The 21,436-nt window shown below is 37.7% G+C and overlaps 1 long non-coding RNA gene across 1 annotated transcript; it reads left to right on the forward strand.

Moving 5' to 3' along the window:
- The first annotated feature begins 11,230 nt into the window (after positions 1–11,230).
- LOC130611586 (uncharacterized) lies at positions 11,231–19,165 on the forward strand. The gene is made up of 3 exons (XR_008975269.1): positions 11,231–11,355; positions 14,209–14,371; positions 18,330–19,165. It is a non-coding gene; the product is annotated as an uncharacterized LOC130611586 (long non-coding RNA).
- Positions 19,166–21,436: the final 2,271 nt, after the last annotated feature.

A 21,436-nucleotide genomic window follows, 5' to 3' on the forward strand; every position in this document is an offset into this window, starting at 1 on the left:
AGTATCTCCCAGCCCCTTTGCACGTTCATAATCCTAACAGTCTAGATCAGGGATGGGTTGACAACATCTCTCCTTCTGGTACAGTATGAATCCATATTCCCAAGACTAAAACTGGCCTTGCTCCCTGTTATTTCCATGCAGAGCACCATTAATATTTGCATCTGGTAACAGTCCCAAGAATACATCTATAAAATCAATAGCGGTGAACAGGAACTGTTCACTTGTAAGCAACAGAACAGCAATGAACAGGAACTGTTCACCAGTACTACTGGAAGATTAAGGTATAATTTCATTTCAAAGAGGAAAATGGTTTTAACTGAACCAGTTTGCTAATTCCCATGCAAAACTGCTTTACTGACAAATCAGAACTGCCTTGTCACTGAACTATTTATTTTCCAGTTAACAATAAATAATACTTAGCTCACACAAATGTTAGGAGTTATTTGTATATATCAAGGGGAAAACAGACTTCATTGATGGATTTACATACTTTATTTAGCATTAGCATACATTAGTCATTGAGAATGACTATGCATACAATGCATACAATGTATTGCACACAATGAATTAACCTGAGAACAGATCTTTATTTTCACAGAACTTAGGTATTAGCCCATTAAATTACTGACACTGATGTTATTTATAACATTACACATTTGCAACCATTATGAAAACAACCACTACAAAGGATGAGGATTTTCAGTGTTACACGTGTGACAGATGGCATTTAAAAGTAAAATAAATAAAATAAAAGGCGCCACTTCTGATTCAGGAAATACTTGATCACCAATGTTCTTATATTCAGCAAGTACCTTATCGATGGAAACTCAGATGAACTCAGGGGAAGTATTTTTATCCATCCATCCATCCATCCATCCATCCATCCACCCACCCATCCTGCCTTACTCATACACGTGCTGTTTGGCTACATGGCTCTTCAGTCCCATTCAGCACAGTCATTCAGATTAATTTGCTCTTTCTTTGAGTATTACCAGCATGTATGAATACAAGTATCTAGCCTACAGACTAACTTTAAATTTAATATTCCCGGGTTATAGATGCTATTTATCCATCTCCAACTGACCATTTACACCACTGCAAGCCCACTGGTAGCAGTGGCTCTGTATCTGAAAGGAACCGGGAATAGAATAAGAGACCAAATGGATGCTAGTGGAAGAGCATCTTTTTTTTCAGCATAGTATGTCTCTTTTGAGCACTTACATGATCATTTCCCTTCCCTCCGCATACTTAGTAATAAATAGCTCACAGCATCACAGAGATGTGCTGGGTAAATGCTGCAAGTTATGAGGCAAATTTACTGCCTCATAAACTCACAGCCAAGAAAAGCTGTCATTTGCAAGAACAATTAAGTCATCATTCTGTTCCATGGAGGGTATAGGGTATTCCTGAAACCTGTAAATTCACAGAAAAAGAAAGCTGGTCATATGTTCATAATGAACACTAACATTTTATTAAAACTAAATTCACTTGTAAGCTTCAACCCTGCATATATTTTCTTTGTTTCTCATGATTTGCAAGCTAGCCACTACTCCTTATCATGTATAATATACGAGGCAGAAGAAATAAGAGTACCCTGTGACTTTTTTTGTTATCGGGGCCTAAAGTATACTCTTGAAGTCACACTCATGAGCTGTTGCTGAAAAGAGAGGGAAAAAAAGATGAGAAAAACTAAAATTGTTATCTCTGAGCCATGTAAAGATTTGGCATTTGGGTCTACTATACAAATTGTTCCTGCGGCCTGAATACTGTCCAAATGGACAGAGGATTGTATTATAAAACGTTTCTCTTGCATAACATATTTTCAGTATTCACTCATATAAACCCAGAATAGGATCTTTTACCTTAAGGGAAGCACAAGATAAAACTTCACAAGGCAAACTTTACAAGAATGCCCCACCCCTGGCAGTGTTCAAGGCCAGGTTGGACAGGGCTTGGAGCAACCTGGTCTAGTGAAAGGTGTCCCTGCCTTTGACAGGCGGTTGGAACTGGAGGGGCTTTAAGGTCCCTTCCAACCCAAACTATTTTATAATCTTGCGCTTCCTGCAACAGTATAGTAATTCACAGATTCTTGTGAATACTATAGGTATGGAAGGGTCATCTCCTGATTATGTACTTTTCAAGGAATGGATCCACAAGCAGTATGTATATGCTATATTGTAGCAGCACAAGTCACTGTTTCCCTGAGAATCTGAGTTCTGTATGACCTTCACATTTGACTACAAGAAACATGTACGCGTACCTTTTGCACACAAAACTATAGATACACACATAGCAGCTATCTTGCTATATGTTAGGTGAAAAAAGTATATTTGAAAGAGATTAAAAAATGAGGCTGAACTGGGTCATTGAATAGGAGAAAGCCTAGTTTGTAATTTAAGCAATGCTGGCTCTGTCATTTTAACTTGGACCAAGGATGCAAACCTCAAATCTTTTGCTGTCGTCACTGTCACAAAGCTGATCCAGATTTCTTGTTTAATTAAAAGTGAACTAACTGGACCTCCAGGTAAGGAAAGCCAAACTGAAGCTGCAGAAATGGCTCATACCCAAGTTCTCTTAGACAACCTAAGAGCAACTTTTTTGAGCCACCTGGTTTGTGAGCTTGAGTTAAAACTCAAGCAGGGCTCCTAAGAGCAGGGTGGATAAAGTCTTCATTTTCTTTGGTGCCACTGAAGTGATGCAGTAATGCAGTGTGAAGTTACATGATATTTGCAGCTTCTGGAAGTATCTACACAGTATCTGGATCCCACCCATTGCTGCCAGCTCTGCTAGTCCTGGGAACTGAACCAGAGAATCACAGAATCATAGAATAGTTTGGGTTGGAAAGGACCCCCAAAGGTCATCTAGTCCAGCCCCCTTCTATGAGCAGATAGCAATGGTGGAAAACTTCAGAGGGAAAAAGCTGGAGCAGCTAAGCCACATAGTTTCTGCCTGAGGAAAAGTATTATGAACCCCAAAACATACATAGCACAAATGTAAAGCAAATGTAGAACATTTCTATCTAAAATTCTATAGAAAGTGACACAAGATTCATTTTATGGACCAGATATCAGAATATACAGTCTGTTTTAAACTCTCATTACTGTCAGGGGAGCCATAAAAATGCACTAAAAGCCAGAACAGGCCCCTTTAAATTATTGATTGTAGTTGCCTAATAATAACTCGATGAATAGAAGAAAAATGGTAAAAATGTACTATTAAAAACATATTAAAACAATAAAACATGTCAAGTGCACTGTTCTTCACCAAGCAGTTTTCTGTATAATTTATATTTTTGTATAAGTATCTTTAAGTAAAATTACACTTTTTGCCCAATTTGAGTATTTATGATATTAATTTCCAGAAGGTTTATATGTTTTGCTGAATGCTCATTTCAGAGCATCACACTGATTCGCACAGCAGACGTAAAGAGGTCCCAGATGTTAGCTGTACCCACTGCTGACATTTCTAAGTGCAAAAAGCTCATAGGTCTGTAAATGAGCCAAACCTCTGAAAGCTCTTGTTACGCAGGGGACAAACCACGGTAGCAATGGGGTGCTGCAGCTTTTTGAATCCCAGTGGACACAAAGTGCACAAAACAGGTATCTTGACTGACTGTGGTTTAAAAGGCTGTGTGCAACTGGACAGTAATAAACAACTTACTTAAGCTGAATGCAGGGTATGAAGCAAATTCTTACAGGAAAGACATGCAAACCCTGCTATTTGCTAACGTACTTGAGAACACCTTTTTTTCACTGCACTGTTATAAGGCCGTAACTTGAAAACCCATTATAAAATATAAGTATTTCAGGGCTTTTTCTGATCATACTAAAAGCTTCCCTATGAAACACTGCTATAACATTGTGCAAACACAAAAACAGATGGAGAAATTGGCTTCCAGCACAACGTATAAAATACAGCACTGTAACCCACAGCAGTATAAAGATTACTGGCTAGCTATTAAAATATTTTTTTTTAGAATTTAACTTCCACACAGCTCACTAAATTCCCGCTAATTATCATGCGGTTAACAAGTGAACAAAATGTTAATGTTATTACATTCTAGGCTCTGCTCTGAAAGAAATGACATCGTATATCTTGTTATGCCATTAGAATTTCTCTAACTGGAAAGGAAATCCTTTAAACTCATCTAACAAATAGTCTCCACCACTATGATATTTCTCTTTGAATACAGAGATTATTTTTTTTTTTACTTTTTTTTTTACATTGTTAAATTTTGTTCTTTAATTTTTTATGGTTATTTTAAATGCTCTATTCAAACGAGGCAAGCCTCTTTCTTAAGCTGTCTGTCCTTACTGTTTTCTAAATTTCAAATTCTATAGAAAGTAAAAAACTTTTCTAAAAGCATTTTCTGAGGAGGTGCGACTGAGTTCACATAAAGCAAAAAATCAGCACACTCTATTTGCCTTGTGTTCATCAACTGCCCTTACACAAATTAATAAATGTATAATAAGGCTGATTAATTGTGAAAAATGATGCATTAGTAAAGAGATATCCAGATGGTACTATGTTACTTTCAATATTCCAAATGCAATTATAATGTCTTTATCATTATTGTGAGGGTATTTTATCCCCTCATTTCTAAAAGATAAAAAAACAAAACACCAAAACCAACAAAACAACCCACTCTTCTCCCTTCATAGTATTATAACAGTAAAGCATGTCTGCGAGTCCAATAATTGATAATTCTTAACTAGGTGAAAGGAAATTTCATTACTTTGGCTGGACCTAACATTCATTATCATATGAAACATTCTGGGAAAAATGCAATTTTAAGAAATCATAGTTCCTCATAGGTTCAATATAATATACTCTGATTCAAATATAATAACTACCCATAGTAGCACAGCTGCTCTGTACAGTTGGTATGCTGTGTTAATGACATAGTTTAAGCAACCAAAAAACAGCATCTCTGAGACTTGGAGTGTATCGTTTGTATATCAAACAATAAATACATTTATCCAGTCCTTTATCTATCTGTTTGGGGGAGCAGGAATTCAGTTCTTGGTCCCTGATCACCAAAGGTTTCCCCACGGGCATAAGAAACATATTCTCACAAAGTTTGCTTCCAAGTGAAAAGAAATTCCTCAGAAATTAAGGAAATTCCGATGGCCAGCCACAAGACAGCTAACAGCAAGGATAACAGAAGGATATGAGGAATATGGGAGGAAGAAGGTAATGAAAGGAGAAAGATGTTATACTGAAATTTGAGAAAGAAAAAAAAAAAAAAAGAAATCTACTTCCAGATGAGACCCTACAAATCTGGCCTCAGTAGAGATCTTTTTCATTTTCATAAACTAAGGAGATAGAACCGGGAACTACTAAGTCATTGAAAGATAAAAGTTTTTAAAGATTTAAATGATGAATTTCACATTTTAAACCCAAGCAAATAAAAAAAAAAAAAACAAACATTTGCCATTTTCATATTCATAGCTTTCAATTGGACAATTTTCAACTTATATATACCCTATAGTTAGATTTACATCACATGCATCTTCATTTGCAGAAGAAAATCTCTCTTCAGTTGTTTCTTTTTTCCTTATAACTGTGTTGCTCAGACATTTCAGCTATGCTGGCCAAACTCATCAGCACACAAAGGAATATGATTAAAAGCACAGAAGTAAAATTAAGACTGCAATATCTTATCTTCCTAATCAAAAATATATTAATATAGTATTTTAAATTTATTTAAAGTGCACCTTCAAATCAACCAATTTGGTTCTTCTGGGTTTGGGGTAAGTGTAGATGTAATAATACATTATGTATACAGTATACACAATGCATCTTTTTATATTTATAGTTATTCTCTTTGTGTATATAAATCAGAATAAAATCCTTACACAACTGACTACAATGAAACTAGCAAGACTTGAATTCACCCCATAATACCTGTCAAGAATGTATATTATTAGTATTGTCAGCACTGGCATTTTACTTCTCAGACTTTTGGTTTTTCCTTTATTAAATTTATTGGTTGTGTGAGCATTGTACAGCTCTAGGAAGTTATTTATCTCATGTAACTTAATGATTGCAACAAAAAAATATAGATAAAGATCTGGATGGCTGAGTGAATGAACCACAAGCAATACAAATCAAAATCAAGATTTCTTTTACATTCATAGGAGGAAAGGGCATAAACTACTTCAATGATTATCTTTTACTTGTCAAAAGCAAATAGTAAATTCCTCAAGCAACAGATGTAGTGTTTGGGGAATATATATCCACTCTGGATAAGGTGCTACTCTTTAATCAAGCTATGGTACAAGTCTTTTTGGGGGAGGGGAAGTTTAATGATTTTTTTTATGTTGTCACCAGCCCAAAGGATGATTTGGATGCTGAAATGTTAGAAAGCACATCATGATTTCCATTACATCACAAAAATCATGTAACTAGTTCAAAATCTCAAACATATACCCATAGCTGAAGACGACTAAACACTCTAAGGCTGGACAGTAATGGAAATTCAGCAAAGACACAAACTATTAAGTGACCATTAGGCCACCTGCCCTTTTTTGCAAGGTTTGGGATTCATCCATCTACAACCCAAACTTACATCTCTGTCAATTGACATTTGGCTGTGCCAGCTGCCCTATGCATCTTCCACACAGGTGTCACATTTATTAACACCCCTACACATATAGATGGCCCACTGAAATGTCTAACTTTGAATTTTACCATCCCAGCATCCAAACTGTTTCACAAACCCCGGCCTTGCTGACACAAATGATCTTAATCCACTCTCAAGCACATGAAGGTGCATCAGAAGGCACATGTCCACCAGTTAACACACTGAATTCAATTAATACATCTTCTAGGAATATCGTAACACAAACCCAGCACACCATACAGTGACAAGTGGATATAGCAAGTGTCTCTTGACTGTAGTTAGTGCACCTGAAAGGTAAATAGCTGGCTGTTTCACAGGCAGTGAATTAAGCTGCCTGTAATTGTACTCCCTGTCTGCCTTTCCCCTCGTTCCCTCCTTTCTAGAGCTGGGGCCAGATAGTCGCTGAATTGAACTGCAAAACACACGACTCTCTGACACTGAGGTTAGAACTATCATAAGCAGTGACTGGAAATGGCTGCAAGTAGTACTTGTTGTGCCCTCACTTTCCATTGGAAATCGAGTAATGACACAGGCAGCAAGTAGAAGTGCTTGCAAAGGTCATGGATTTACACTGGCAGAATCAATTTCTTGCAACACCATGGCAGAAGCTATAGAGGAATTTTTTAACCAAGACTGTTATTTTTTACGTATTTTGTGCATGTTGTCTCGTTTTAAAAAAAGGGGGAAAAAAAACAAAAACAAAAAGATGCTAGAATTTGTGTCATTGAAAGCTGTAAATCCAAGGTCCCTTGCTGGGGTTTCCACTGCCCAATATACAAAATCCAATGTTAGTTCAAAACCTCAACAAAGGCAGAAGTAAATGCTTCAGTTCTAAAAGAACAGAGACTGAGCTCACAATGGCAAAAGCAATATGAGCAAAAGAAAGTAATTGCTAAAGGAAATAGAAACTACAAACCAAGTGAGCATCCTCAGTCAATATTGGGAGGCTATTAATTTGTGTCCATGCCACCACAACCTTTCCAAATATGCAAATGCGTAACCCCTTCTGTTTGCAAACATCTTAACATTCCACTGAATCTACAGGAGAGCCAAGAGCTTGACTCATGTGGGTTCCAGTTAGCTTTAAACCGTCTCTGGCTTGTACCTCTCAAGTATTCAGATGAATAAAATTCATTACTTGAATCCACTATTAATTATGTTAAAATATATAGATATAGATACAGGAAAGTAAGAGAAAATCATAGAGGGTAATATATATACTATAAATATATATAAGCATTACCATCATGACAGTGCCAAATAACATACTTTTTAGTCTTAACAGATACTACCTCTCAGAAATTCAGATTTTCCATATATACTAGAACAATGTATTTCTTATAACAGAATTTGAACTAATCAGGCTTTTTTTATCAGGAAGGATTGCTGGGAAGAGTAATCATCAAGATAAAGTTAAAAATAACATAAATTAAAAGCAAAACCTGTTTGTTTTAACAAAAATTATTTATGCCAACAGTGTTTGAAAACTCACAGCAAACACATCTTGTTACCATTCTGCATGCAGATTTAAGTGAATAATTGAAATCAATCCCATGAGAAAGTCCAGGGTTCTTCTCCAACTGAAACACCCCAGGAAAGGATCTTTCCTATTAAGGATCGCACTTAAGAATGCATTACCTTTTTACTTAAGTTAATAGGCTTTAAGCAAGTGTTAGAGTGCTTTTCTGAACTACATCCAAAATTTTAAAGCAAAGCTGTGCAGTTCCGGTTTTTCAGTAACTGCATGTGTTCAGGCCTCAATTTCACAGTCACATTCTCTTTAATTTCCCCAGGATTCAGCATTCCTCTGGTGACTGAGGAATGCTCAGATGGCAAAACTTCTGAGTATGTTTTTAAAGGTATTTAAAAACTTAAGAACACACACCAGCAGCCAGTGATGTTTCCACTAACTGTTAAGTAAAAACTGAGGTACCTGAATCTTTAAGTGTCTTAACACTTTTGAAAATCTGCCTAGTGGCACCTTAGCTCTTATGCCAAAACCTTTACATTCTGATATAACCAAAAAAGAAGCAATGAAAATTTTGCCCCCAAAACACAAGAATCTTCATCTTTTTTAAAGGGGGATTGCAATTTTCTCATCTGTTTCTTCCCTATCCTCACAACACACTTTTGCTTATGATATCCCTCTCTGGTTCCTGGATGATGGGGAGCACAGGAAGACTCTCCTCCAACTACTTAGCAATGGGATTCCTATAACGCACCAGAATGTCTTACAGCTCTCTTACTGATGACTTTACTCTAAATTCCATATACCGTGGTGGCTGGGGGTGGGGAGTAGGGCAGAATCCTGAAGTTTTGGCCTCAAACACTCCTGCTCCACACCAACTCATTTGATTTGCCTCTGCACCCTTTCTGCAAAACAGCTTACATGTATGTACTGAAGAATTAAATCCATATACTTTAATAGTGCTCCAGTATTACCTATGCTATTATCTCAGGTATTATCTGTGGTATTATCTTAGGCATTATCAATGGTTGGAGGTGGAAAACATCCATCCATGTTGCACTACAACCCATGAAAGTAACATGACTGCTTTTCCTTAACATGACTGGTTTTCCTTATTGTACTGTTTCTTGACCCAATGACAGATTCCATTACCTTAATCTGTCATAGGGAAGTACTACAGTGATTTTCACAGAAATCAGAGAAAATTTGTTTTATTAACATTCCTAGTAAACACTTCCATGATGATACGTGTAGCAGGACTTGGCTCCCTATTAACTCCTAGAGCAGGGCTGGAAATCTTCAGTTGGAAGGAAACTGACATAAACACAGTGCCTTCAAAAATTAATTTTTCATTTCAGGATGGGATTATCTGTTTCTACAAAGATTACAATAGCATTTTCCTAACCATGTTAGTTGCCCAAGTTGCTTTTAAAATCAGCGGTAATCTAGTCAATACAAGTCATTGGTATAACCCAGCTCATCGTGAAACACATCTGAACCGGGCGTACCCTCTCCAATACCACAACGTCCATGGAGATCCCTTTGGTTCAAGTATGCACGTTTACCTTTAGGAGGACTGGCATCCCCAAATTTTAGTTTTACCTTTGAAGTCTCCTGCTTCTTTTGTAGACTTGAAGGTACGTGATTTCCAGAGGAAAGCTGCTCCGGAGCCGAGCCGACCCGACCTACAGCACAGCCGGGAGCACGACAGCTTTACCTCAAGCAGCAGAGAACCACCAACGGTCGGCAGATCCCTTAGCGTCACTGACGCGTTCTGGGCGTTGCCAGACTAACGGAACCCACCCCCACAGCCTATCAGAAGCGGCCTAGGGAGCGCGAGCACGCCAGCGAGGGCGTGGCGAGGCAGTTTGCGCGGGAAGGCATATGAAGGAGGCGCTTTACCACAGGATCCCAGACCGGTTTAGGTTTGGAAGCGACCTCAAAGCTCGTCCAGTTCCAACCCCCTGCCACAGGCAGGGACGGCTTCCACTAGAGCAGGTTGCTCCAAGCCCCGTCCAACCTGGCCTTGAACACTGCCAGGGATGGGGCAGCCACAGCTTCTCTGGGCAACCTGTGCCAGGGCCTCAGCACCCTCACAGGGAAGAACTTCTTCCTAATGTCTCATCTCAGTCTCCCCTCTGTCAGGTTAAAGCCATTCCCCCTTGTCCTGTTCCTACAGGCCCTTGTCAAAAAGCCCCTCTCAAAATTTCTTGTCTACCCCTTTAGGCATTGGAAGCTCCCCTATGGACTCCCCAGAGTCTTCTCCAGGCTGAACCAGCCCAGCTCTCTCAGCCTGTCTCTAGACCAGAGGTGCTCCAGCCCTCAGAGCATTTCCATGGCCTCCTCTGGACTCTCTCCAACAGCTCCATGTCCCGCTTGTGTTGGGGGCTCCATAGCTGGATATAGGACTGCAGGGGGTTCTCACCAGAGCAGAGGTTGGTTCTATTGGTGGTTATCACCCTCCCAGAAGGCGCTTGGACATGGTGTGCACCCGGTGCAAACTTATGTCCTCTGCACTCTCCAGGAAGGATGTAGTAACTCAGACAGAGCTCTCAAGAAAATATGCAGCCATCCAGGTCTCAGGCTGCAGGGAGTGCCAGAGCCTTTCAGTGGTATCAGATGGCAACAGGGACAGCAGCTCTGACAGATATGACCAGGTGGATGATCCGCTCAGCAGGGTGGCAAAGCTAAAAGAGGAAGTAGGAGGGTTAAGAAGCATCAGGGAGACTGAGAGGGATATTGGTGGTTGGACCAGATGACCTTTGAAGGTTCCTTCCAACCCAAACTATTCTATGATTCTGTGGTGGAACCAGGCTCTGACCTCTCTGAGACAACAGCAGGAACAGCCAGCAGAAGGAAAACCAAGATCTGCAGGGTCCTGAATCCCCCCCTTGCCAGACTGAAGGCAGTAGCTTAAGGAAAAGGAACAAACGGGTGCAAGTCCACGCTCCACTTCCCTATCTTGCCCTCCCAGGTGCCTCTGTACAAGTATGAAGCTCTGGACGTGGACCTGATGAGATCCATCCCGGAGTCCTGGGGAATAGGCTGATATAGTTGCCAACCCACTCTGCATGATATTTGAGAAGCCCTGGCAGTCAGGTGAAGGCCCTGGCAACAGAAAAGGGGAAACATTGCACCCATTTTTAAAAAGGGTAAAAAGGAGAACGCTGGGGACTACCAACCTGTCAGCCTCTCCTCTTTGCTGGGAATGATGGAACAGATCCTCCTAGGAGCTATGCTAAGGCAGATAGAGGACAGGGAGGTCCTCGTAAGTATGTTTTTCTTTTTCCCACATTATCGTCACTGTGTAAAAATAGCACGCATGTTTTGCACAAACATTTAAAGATACTTCTCTTTCTCAGAAAAATATTAGTATTAAGGCCTTTCCATTGTATTTGGAGAATATATAATCTTCCAAAACATTTATTTTCATGTCATGAAAAAAATTGAGGGTTTCTTTAAGACTACGACAATATTAGCAGCAGTATTGTTTTGGATACTTCTCTCCAAGATACCAGACAAATTCACGTTCTTTGTTTAAAAGATGTAATTCATTGCCTGTGGCGTCTTGTCATGAAGATGCAGCACACTGCCTATTTGGTATCTAAAATGGCAGATAGGCATCATGGTAAATGGGGGCCTGAAAGCAATAGCTTATTTGTAAAGGCACTTGTAAAATACTGCAATGACTAATTTTAAAGTCTAAAAGCAGATATAAGAAATGAATACAAATTAGTGGCCTTGAACTCTGGTGTATCTTTTGACATTTACTTTCCATATGCATCATTACTAAAAGGGGTAATTTTTTTTATTTCATTGTAAAACTTTATTTGTACCATAAAATGAATTGGTCACAGATGGAGTTCACCAAGGCAAATTCTGTATAAACACAGACACCCTATCCGAAAGCACTGATCTAACATGTCTTACTTATATCATAATAGATAGAGGAGCATAGGAAGATGGTATTATTATATGAGACTCGTATATGACTGTCTTAGCAACTTATTTGCTTGCTTACTGTCAAGTTTCTTTAAACCATTAGAGATGAGTGTTTCAAAGTTTTGAAGGAACTATTTTGAGAGCGATACAGGTGACCAGCATCTGAGCTGGTTATCCACCTTGATAAATCTTTAAGTAATGCTATACCTGGACTAAGATCACTTACTAAGCCAAGACACCCTGCTAATCAACTCTCCTTCCTCTGCTATGTTATTTTGTACCAGATAAGCTCCCACACAATCTCGCATATGCTAATAAATTCATCAGTCTTGATTGAAAGAGAGTTCATGTGCTACCAGCTCTTTCTGAAGAGTGCAGCTGGTCTTCCTGCATTTGTGTGGGCCTAAACCAAGCCTGCTCTTGCTATTTCTGATAAATATTTATATAGCAATGTAAATTTACAGGGAACGTTACAAACAGATCAAATATGTTCTTGGCCACAAAAGAGCTTAAAACAATATATATGTATTCCCATTGGGAAAATAATTACTGAACAATTGCAAGAAACAGTACAATATGCAAACAGCTTAGTTTTTAATGACAAATTGGCTATGAAAAGAATCATAAAGTTACAAAAGAACTGGTGCAATACTTGTTTAGGGATACATGACTACTGCTTACACCCTGTAGTCTGCCAGGTTCTAGATCAAGCTACACATTTAAATGGAAATAACAACCTTTCTTCACCAGTGTATGCTTTGACAATTCAGGAAGCCTGGCTGGAGTCAGCACTCCTCGTAGCTCTGAAGAGACCTACCTTTTCATCCAGTAAGAAATTATAAGTAATCAATAAACAGTAAGAAAGATTCTATTACAATGCAGGCATATATTCCTTTTTTTTTTGAGTCAAGACGCTTACAGAAACTCTGAGCATATTGTAACTGAAAACATTTATTGCAGAAAGCATTATCAACCTATTCAGAAATACTCTTTGGTAATGAAACTTTGAAACAGTTGCTATTAAGAGAGTATGTTTTACTGAGGGAGAAAGATCAAGAGATTTTTATAATTAGGAATTTGCTCACAACTAGCAACATAGTTTTCAAAGGCATTCTTGCTGATGAAGAAGACTAGATAGATTCTTGGTTTCCATCCTACCCCCCAGGTACTCATCATATTTTAAGTTACTTGTCTGATTTTTTCAGGTGCCTGCCTCTAAAATGAGTCAATAAGACAAGCGAAAAATAAAACCACAGAGTTCCTTTACAATAATTTGCTTTTTTCTGATTGCTACATTTTCTATCCTTTTTTTATCCCTTCTCCAAGCTCAAATATAGTTCCAAGCAAAATTCATAACTGTAGAAATGGAGACAATGGAGACTATGGATGTTTTCTGATACCTTGTACTCTTGTTTCAAGTACTGTTACTCTCAGAAATATTACACTTCTTGGGTAGCAACATATAATAATACATTTCTTATTCTTCTGTGTGCCCCAACTCCATTCCCCATCTAAGCAAAAGTGGGACTGGAGTAGGAAGTGAGTCAGGACTACTGTTTGCAACATTGAGAGATGAGGAATAAACACAACCTGATCTCTTCGCACACCCCCCCCCCCCCCACCATATAGCTACTGATGAATGTATGCATGAATATGCAGAAAAAGTGTCCTGCTGTTATCAGCTACCAAAGCTGATTTACCCACATGCAAAGACAGACCCAGGAAATGAATTATGAATATAAAAAATGCAGTTGGTGACTTTGATCTCCCTTGGGAAACTCTTACTTCTCATTGTCTCCGGTAATTGCGGAAAATAGATTCCCCCCTCCTCCCCTTCCCCCCAACCAATCTGTGTTTTCATTCTGATTTCCATGAACTGAACAATAACTACAAAAAAATGATTCCTTGAAATTCAGCTCGTAAAGCTCTGCATCAAGACCATGAATCTTGTTATGCCACCATCAGTTAGTGGGCTTCTGGACACAGCTTTCTTTGCAAAGAGCAATGTAATCCCCAGTGCTGGTGATATCCAGGCCAGTGTTCTTACTAGCCTGAGACTGGCTTAGATTTCTCCTTAAACTTCTTCAGAAGAAATTTAGTAGATGATATCATTTTTTCTTTGACAATTATTGTACATGTTCCTAAAAGATTTATGGCCCATTTTTCTGCACAGGAATTCAGATTTCCCTGAAATCTTTGTCTCTGGTGGAACGTACAGTGATAGGATGTAACAAGCAAAGGTGAAAAAGCAGAGGACACCTGAATAACTTCACTATTGGAGAGGAGCCATGGCCTGCCTGCCCTGGTAATGGTAGCGCTGCCTTGCAAATTCTGTGGTGAGTGTGCAGAAATTTAATCTTTCCCAAGCAGAATTTATTAGGATTATAAACCATTTATCTGTTTTATGTATTAGAAATTCTTATGCAATATGCAAAAAGAAGTAAAAAAAAAGAAAAGCTGAAATTGGAGAAAGGAATTTATGTGCGGTTCAGGGGATTTTAATACTGATGAACTTGAGTGTGGATAGCTTGAAGTGATAAAAAAACTAGGAAACAAAGCTACCCGATATTTCAAAACTGTCCATAAGTATCCAGTGACCTTGAGTTATCAAAATTCATCTATGAGGGTCAAATAAAATTATATAAATTTATGTGAGGGGGGTGTTGCCATAAAAACATAAAGACTTTGAGTTTTCTGTAGATTTGTGAGGCCCCAAATTTCACTTAGAGTTAAAGATTTATATGTTAAGTCAAGCAGCAGCAGTAGTAAAATCATCATGTAAATGTCATTTCCATCTTCATGAGGAGGGTTTTTTTTAAATATGCATGCTCATTTGAGTGTTCATTTGGGCATAACATATACTTGCCTATTGAGTGGTTCCACTTTTTTTCCCAGATGTTCTACTGACTGTTGTTAGGTGGTTTGTTTGTTTTGTTTAGGAAAAAAAATCATCTAAGAATAGAAACCAACACACAACTTCCTCGGAACTCCTTGGCAAAAATGAGAATGCTGGGTTTTAAAATACAAATAATATACACAAACCGTTAGGGCCCTGAGGACACCATAAGCCCTTACCAGCCCCAGGGCTCCCTAACACAAATAAAAATGAAGTATTTTCTATTTAGTGGAGCTATACAATTAAATGTGCTTTTAAATTATAGTCACAAAAAAAGATTTGCATGTTCTTCCATTTTTTATCTCCAAGTATCTGTGAGCTTCTCAACTGCACTCGAGGAATATATAAAGAAAAAAATCTTACCCTATAAAGAAATCACTTTGGTTGAAATTATTAAAGTTGGGGCTTTTTTTATAAGTTGATTGATTGGTTGCTGGTCTGCAGTGTTCATATGTAAAGTTTCTGAAGATGTACTGAAAGTGTTATCTCTTACTATGGATACAGCAGCAAGGTAAGAGTCCACAGTTCAAATTATAGCAAAAGAAAAATCAGTTCATCAAAGCCAATGGAGTTTTTTCATATGCTATATAAGTTAAAGTGGAAAAAAAATCAGATATTAAAAATACCTGTGTATGATGCATGCCCAGATGAAGGTGTAGTCTTAAGAAAGGGCTTCTTTTTGTCAAAAACAGTTTGACAGTCCTTCTCTAATTATTTTTAATTTCTGTGTAGAGATGGACAAAACAGTTCACCTCAACTGATCTATTTGGCAAAAAGATAAGATTTCAACTGGTGTTCATATTCATATTCATTCTTATGAATGCTCAGTACAAAAATAGATCAGTCTACAGAAAGCTTTGCAACTGCTATTGTTTCAAGTGCTGTCTTCAGCACACGCAATTCACGGTATGTGACAGGTCAGCTCCGCAGAGATGGCCAAGCTGCAGCATGGCACAGGTGCAAGAGGGGTTGCTCTCAATCTCTCCTGAGTAACTTAACTTTATCTTTCTTCATTAGCTGTACAGAGAGCCCAAATTCTCAATTTAAGCAGGCAAATTCTATGTTGAAAATAAATCAGAGCTAAAACCTCTGACAGAGCATTTTTTCTTCTGAAAATAAATACCCAGCCCAGCACTTTTCTTAGGTAAAATTAATCTTTATGCCTAGGCATCACACTCAGCCTATACAATATGTATTTTTCACCTCCTCCCTGTTTCACAGTCTTAAATAAGGCTTAAATATTGCATAACTCTTCCTTTTAACTGTCTGAATGGTGAAGAACTTCGTGTTACATGAACATCCTGATGAAAACATGCCCTGAAAAATATCGAGAGTATGAAAAAGAATACAAAGAAAGCCAATTCATACTTCAGAGAAAATCCTCTGTTCAGTACTTGTTTCATTCTGCAAACAAAATTTAATGGTTTTAATGTTTTCATAAAAGATATCTATATTAAAATTTCACATTCACAATAAAAACATCGGGTTTTAAAGTTCCTTCTCAGTTGGGTCACAGATAATGAGAGGCTTTACAATCAAATGAGCCATTTCCTCCTAAAAACCTAGAATTTAGCAGATTTCCACAATTTTTCAAATTCAATAAATTAGCGTATTTCCAGTGTATTTTCTTAGATTTTTTTTCAGTCAACTCCATATGCAAATATTAGTGAAGTACATTGTCAAATAGTGTTCAAGCAAATGCAACAGAACATTCATTTTCATTATCCTGTTATCTCTGCTCAAGAGAGATATTGATTACCACCAGTTCAATGTCAAGGTCCTAAAAATAGAAAGCAGTATTTCATAAAAGTAGAAGGGACATTTCTATCCTGGATTACCCCACAACTATCAGTTACACAGTAGGTGGGTGAAAAGGGCAGGAGAAGATTGAAAAGTATTAGGAGTTTTCTGCTATAAGTATAGTCTATGGATTTCTAAGTTTAAATGGCCTGAAAAGCTAGAAAGATTTGTTATAGACTGGATGCAAATGAATGTTTCAAAATGCAGAAAGTATCTGCAGCTATGTCATTATAAGGTGTGGCTTGACCCCAAGTACTGAATTTAGCCTCCCATCCATCACAGACTAATTATGTTTCCAGAAACAAAAAAAGGATAATAATTCAAAGTGATGTGCAAGAAGTGGCCATATAACTGCCATTAACCTATGCATCACACTAAGTAATTGTCCTAAGGTCCTACCACTAATCCTGACTTTAAAGTTTTGTTCAATAAAATGTGGAAAAGGAAAATATTTTGGCCTCCTGCAAATGAGCATTAGTACTCACACTACAATCATCATCTAATATGAAGGTTCCTATGTAACAGAGCCATTGATCAAACAGAGTAAACAGGACAAAATGCCAGCATTTATGCAACAGGAACTCCTTGTCACAGTTTCACTTACTTTCCCAGGGGACCCACACTATGTTGTGTAATTTATGCCATAAGGAGTATTTATTTATCTTCATTGTGCTGATGGAATGTCCTGTACTAGTCAAAGTTGAACACCTTAACTCCAAAGATCTCTCTGATAACAGATATTCATGTTAACTACTCAGCTTTCAGCATGGCTTCCCTGAACTGTATGAGGATGGAAAAAATTCATGGGTCTCTTGGAACGGATGGTGAGACTCCCTGACCAGTCTTGACAGGTGTGCACAGGCCTTTTATTTGCCTAGGATCATGATTTCAGTTCCCATTCTTATGACTCTCCTTTTAAAGATAATGCTTATTATTTTTCCATGCTTCTGAAACAGAAAACATGTTCTGTTCACTGGCTTCCTGGCAGCAACTGAAGAAGTTGGCAGGGGTTTCCCTGTGAGTACACACAGGACCAAGACATAATCCTGTCTTTGACAACGTACTAATGAGTGATAAATTCTTTCAAATGCAAAGAAGGGAGAATGGATGTATTAATAATCTTTAAGCTCCGTTAGTGCAAACAGTAGCTGTCTGTTCCTAATTACGTAAGTAAAAAACATGCTGTATCAGAAAAGTCTTCTCCCCAAATCTCTCAGTTGTTTCTTATGAGCAGAACAGGGTAAATACTGCAGGGAATATTTGCAACTATGAATATACATTTTTAAAACATTGGTCCTGAATTCAGTTTTATTGATGTTCACAATCCCTTTTACTTGCTTCACAGTAACACTCAAATCAATATCTTTAATACCTTTTATTTGTGCAAATATTCATGTTACCAGCTTGAGTTATAAAAATCCCACAGGCTTAAAGAAAAAAGGCAAATAAAGAACACGCTACACTGTTCGCAGACACCTGTTTTGATAAATAAAATAAGGACTATATCATGTTCAAATCCACATCTGCTTGTGGACACTTTATAAATTTAAGTAGCCTATACCCATTTACTGAACAGGTCGCTAAATGTCCACATACAGGCTACAGTACAGCTACACAAGGATGAGAGAGCAGAGAAAACTATGTCATACATCACTCAGTGGAGAATCTGCTGCTGATTAAGAGCCATTGGAACATTTATGGAAGAAAAAAATCCCCAGCAAGGCTCATTAGCTCAGACATAGTGCTATGCTAACAGCTGGCACACAGCTGGCTAACTTTTGCATGAGCAGAGCAGCTGTACGTCTATCTACAAAATGATGCAGCAACACCACAATTATACTGGAAGGAAAAAAAAAACAAAACACTGAAGGAACTAGAAGACATACACGCATTGAGTTGTGGGTGCAAAAGCTCTTTCTGAGTTCCCTACTGGAACAGAATCAAGGTCCTTCTAATTTGGCAGGCTGTCTCTCGTGATGGTCAGATTGAGAGGCTTCAAAGGAAGACTGAAGAATTGCATGCTATAATTATGGCAGATAATCATCCCAATAAAACTGCTGAGGGTATTGTTGTATCCTGAAGTTTAACTGTCCTCAAAATTGTGTTGGCAGTGACCATTGTCAACATTTTGTGATTTCTTCATCATTATGTGAATATTCAAATCTTTCTGGAATTTCGCTTAGTCTTTGGCCTCAGTAGCAACATGTACAAATGCATTTCATAGTTCAATTATACACTGTGTGACAAGATTTTCACACACGGATTTGAATCAGTTTCTTTTCAGTTTTACAGAATATCTTTCTCATTATATATGGCAAGAGAAGTATAACTTCTAAACTATTCCCTTTTAGACTATTCTGTAGGTTTGAGGGTTTGTTGATGGGGGTGGTTTTTTGGTCATGTGTTTGCTTTTAAGTGTTCCTATGACATATGAACATATGTTCATATGACTCATATGACTCTCCTTCATAAAGGAAACTTTGGTGTTTTAAGTTTTTGATGAGTGATCTTATGATATCCCAAGATAGTCATTGATTCTCTTCTCCGGTTCCTGAACCTGTAATGAAATCTGGCAATACTCTTTTTGTGATGGGTTGACAAACACTTCAGCAAATCTCTTAGATAAGGTCATACAGTATTATAATATTGGTATTATCTTATTTCCCAGTATTGACCTCCATTAAATCCTCTATCCATCCTCTCAAAATTGCTAGCTTTTCTGAACAGTGGACTGAGAAGGTACCTTCAGCTATATGTTCCTAAGTGTTCTCAGGTTTGCCATCTAACTTCTACTTAACAGTTCAACAATAAGGGAGCAAACCCTTAACCCAGCTCCATGCTGCACTCTGTCAATTTGCTCAATATGGTTGAATCCTATATTATAGCTACATTCGAATTTCAAAATGTTTTAACAACAGATTTGTACATATTCAAAAGAATGAAAAGTTCAGATGTTACTTGGAAGTACCTATCACATCTACAGGGACACCTGTGGACCGAGATGAATATTCAACAAAGCATATTGGATAAAAGTTACCATATAAAATAAGTCATTAAAACCCTAAAATACCTAAAAATCCATAGAAGATAATAAATAAACAAAATTAAACCTTGAAAAGAATAGGAGGAGGACAGCTCAGGGAAAATAAAGGCATTCTTCATAAAAGGTGAACATTTTTAGTGACTCAGTTAACAGGAAACAAAAACTAAGCTGTTTTGAGGGATTATTACTCACATAATAGGATAGTTCAAGGGCAATTACACAAAAGCTTTCAAAACAATCTTTTCCAAAGTGTACCAAGGAACTTAACAAGATCACTGCAAATTTTTTTATCTTCTTTAATTCAAATACACAAGATAAAAAATTGCATTTGGAAAAAAATGCAGTGATAACCTGCTGGGTTTTGTTCCTCATATCAAAGTGATTATCACTTGTGGAGACTTGAAGCTTACTTTTTCCATCCAACAACAAATCTGCCATGAACCAAGAGAACTACGTAAACAGATGGGATTTTACATTCCCTTCCTTCATTCTGCACCACGTCACAGTGAAGTCCATTTAATTCCGTGAGAATCATGATTTTCCTAGGTTTTTTTCATCTCAATCTTCCTTTCCAAAATGCAGCTTCATATGGTCTGAACAGGTGCTGTATGATTTCTGCATCCCCAATAGCAAGTATCTGCTTCCAAATCTCAAGTGTTAAAGCCAAGCAGCCCAGTTCTGGGAGTGGCATTTCTTTTTATGCCCCACAGGATTAGGATGCCAAGGTTTTATACCCTGTACAGAGTAATTCGCTCTATAAAGAAATGAATCATTACCCTGTCTTCTCAATACTTTTCAGAAAATTTATGTTTGTTTTTTTGGCAAACATGTTTTATGGACAACTGTAAAACATCTATGGGTAACAGCTACAGAGCTTGCAACAGCGAAGAATTAAGTCACTGCTACCCCTGGAGTGCTAATGAGGTAAAAATGTGCTGAATTTTCTTACTTCCGTTGAAAAACACATATTATGCTTGCTACAGGTGCACAATGCTAATTTGCTTTTTGGGCAAACTGTGCTCAATTTGCATAATTTTAAGATCCAGAAACTTGCACGCATCAGGAAAATCTGTGTGTTTCCCTGCCTCTAACATTAAGTCATTGAATAACTAAGAATCAATATCAGCTCAGAACCAGGAGGAAAGCCCTACTGGAGTCCTGCATTAGCTAAATTATAGGATCAAAGTTTTGAGGTATACCAGACCAGATCTTTCGTCTATAACCAACATAACCATGGTAATTTCAGTGTTTGCAGCACCAGAACTATTTTTTTCCTACCTAGCAATACTGACAAAAAATTGTCAGTTACTAATGATCCATCCACTTGGAAGACATTGCTATAAGCTTATCTGATAAACGCAGAACTTAACAGTATCTTGTAGACAAGTTGTGGAGTAATTTCAAGCTTCCAATTTGCTTTAGCAATACTTGAACATGATAGAGCTTATATATCTTTAAAATAAAAGTGTGATATTTTTATTATCTCATCTTTTTGCCATTTGTCAAGTTAAATACTTCTATGTATGCTGAAATAACTTGAAATAAACAGTCGGTAGATGAAGACACCTTTCTAATGGTCACTGCAGCCAAAGAAGTTTGTTGCTGAGAGGATGTATAGGGAATACAGTGTAAACTGTAATGTAAAATAATATGAAGAAAATA

This window comes from Pezoporus wallicus, unplaced genomic scaffold, assembly GCF_028554395.1.
Source record: "Pezoporus wallicus isolate ANWC-B61680 ecotype Strahan unplaced genomic scaffold, APGP_CSIRO_Pwel_v1 contig_3267, whole genome shotgun sequence".
NCBI lineage: Eukaryota > Metazoa > Chordata > Aves > Psittaciformes > Psittacidae > Pezoporus > Pezoporus wallicus.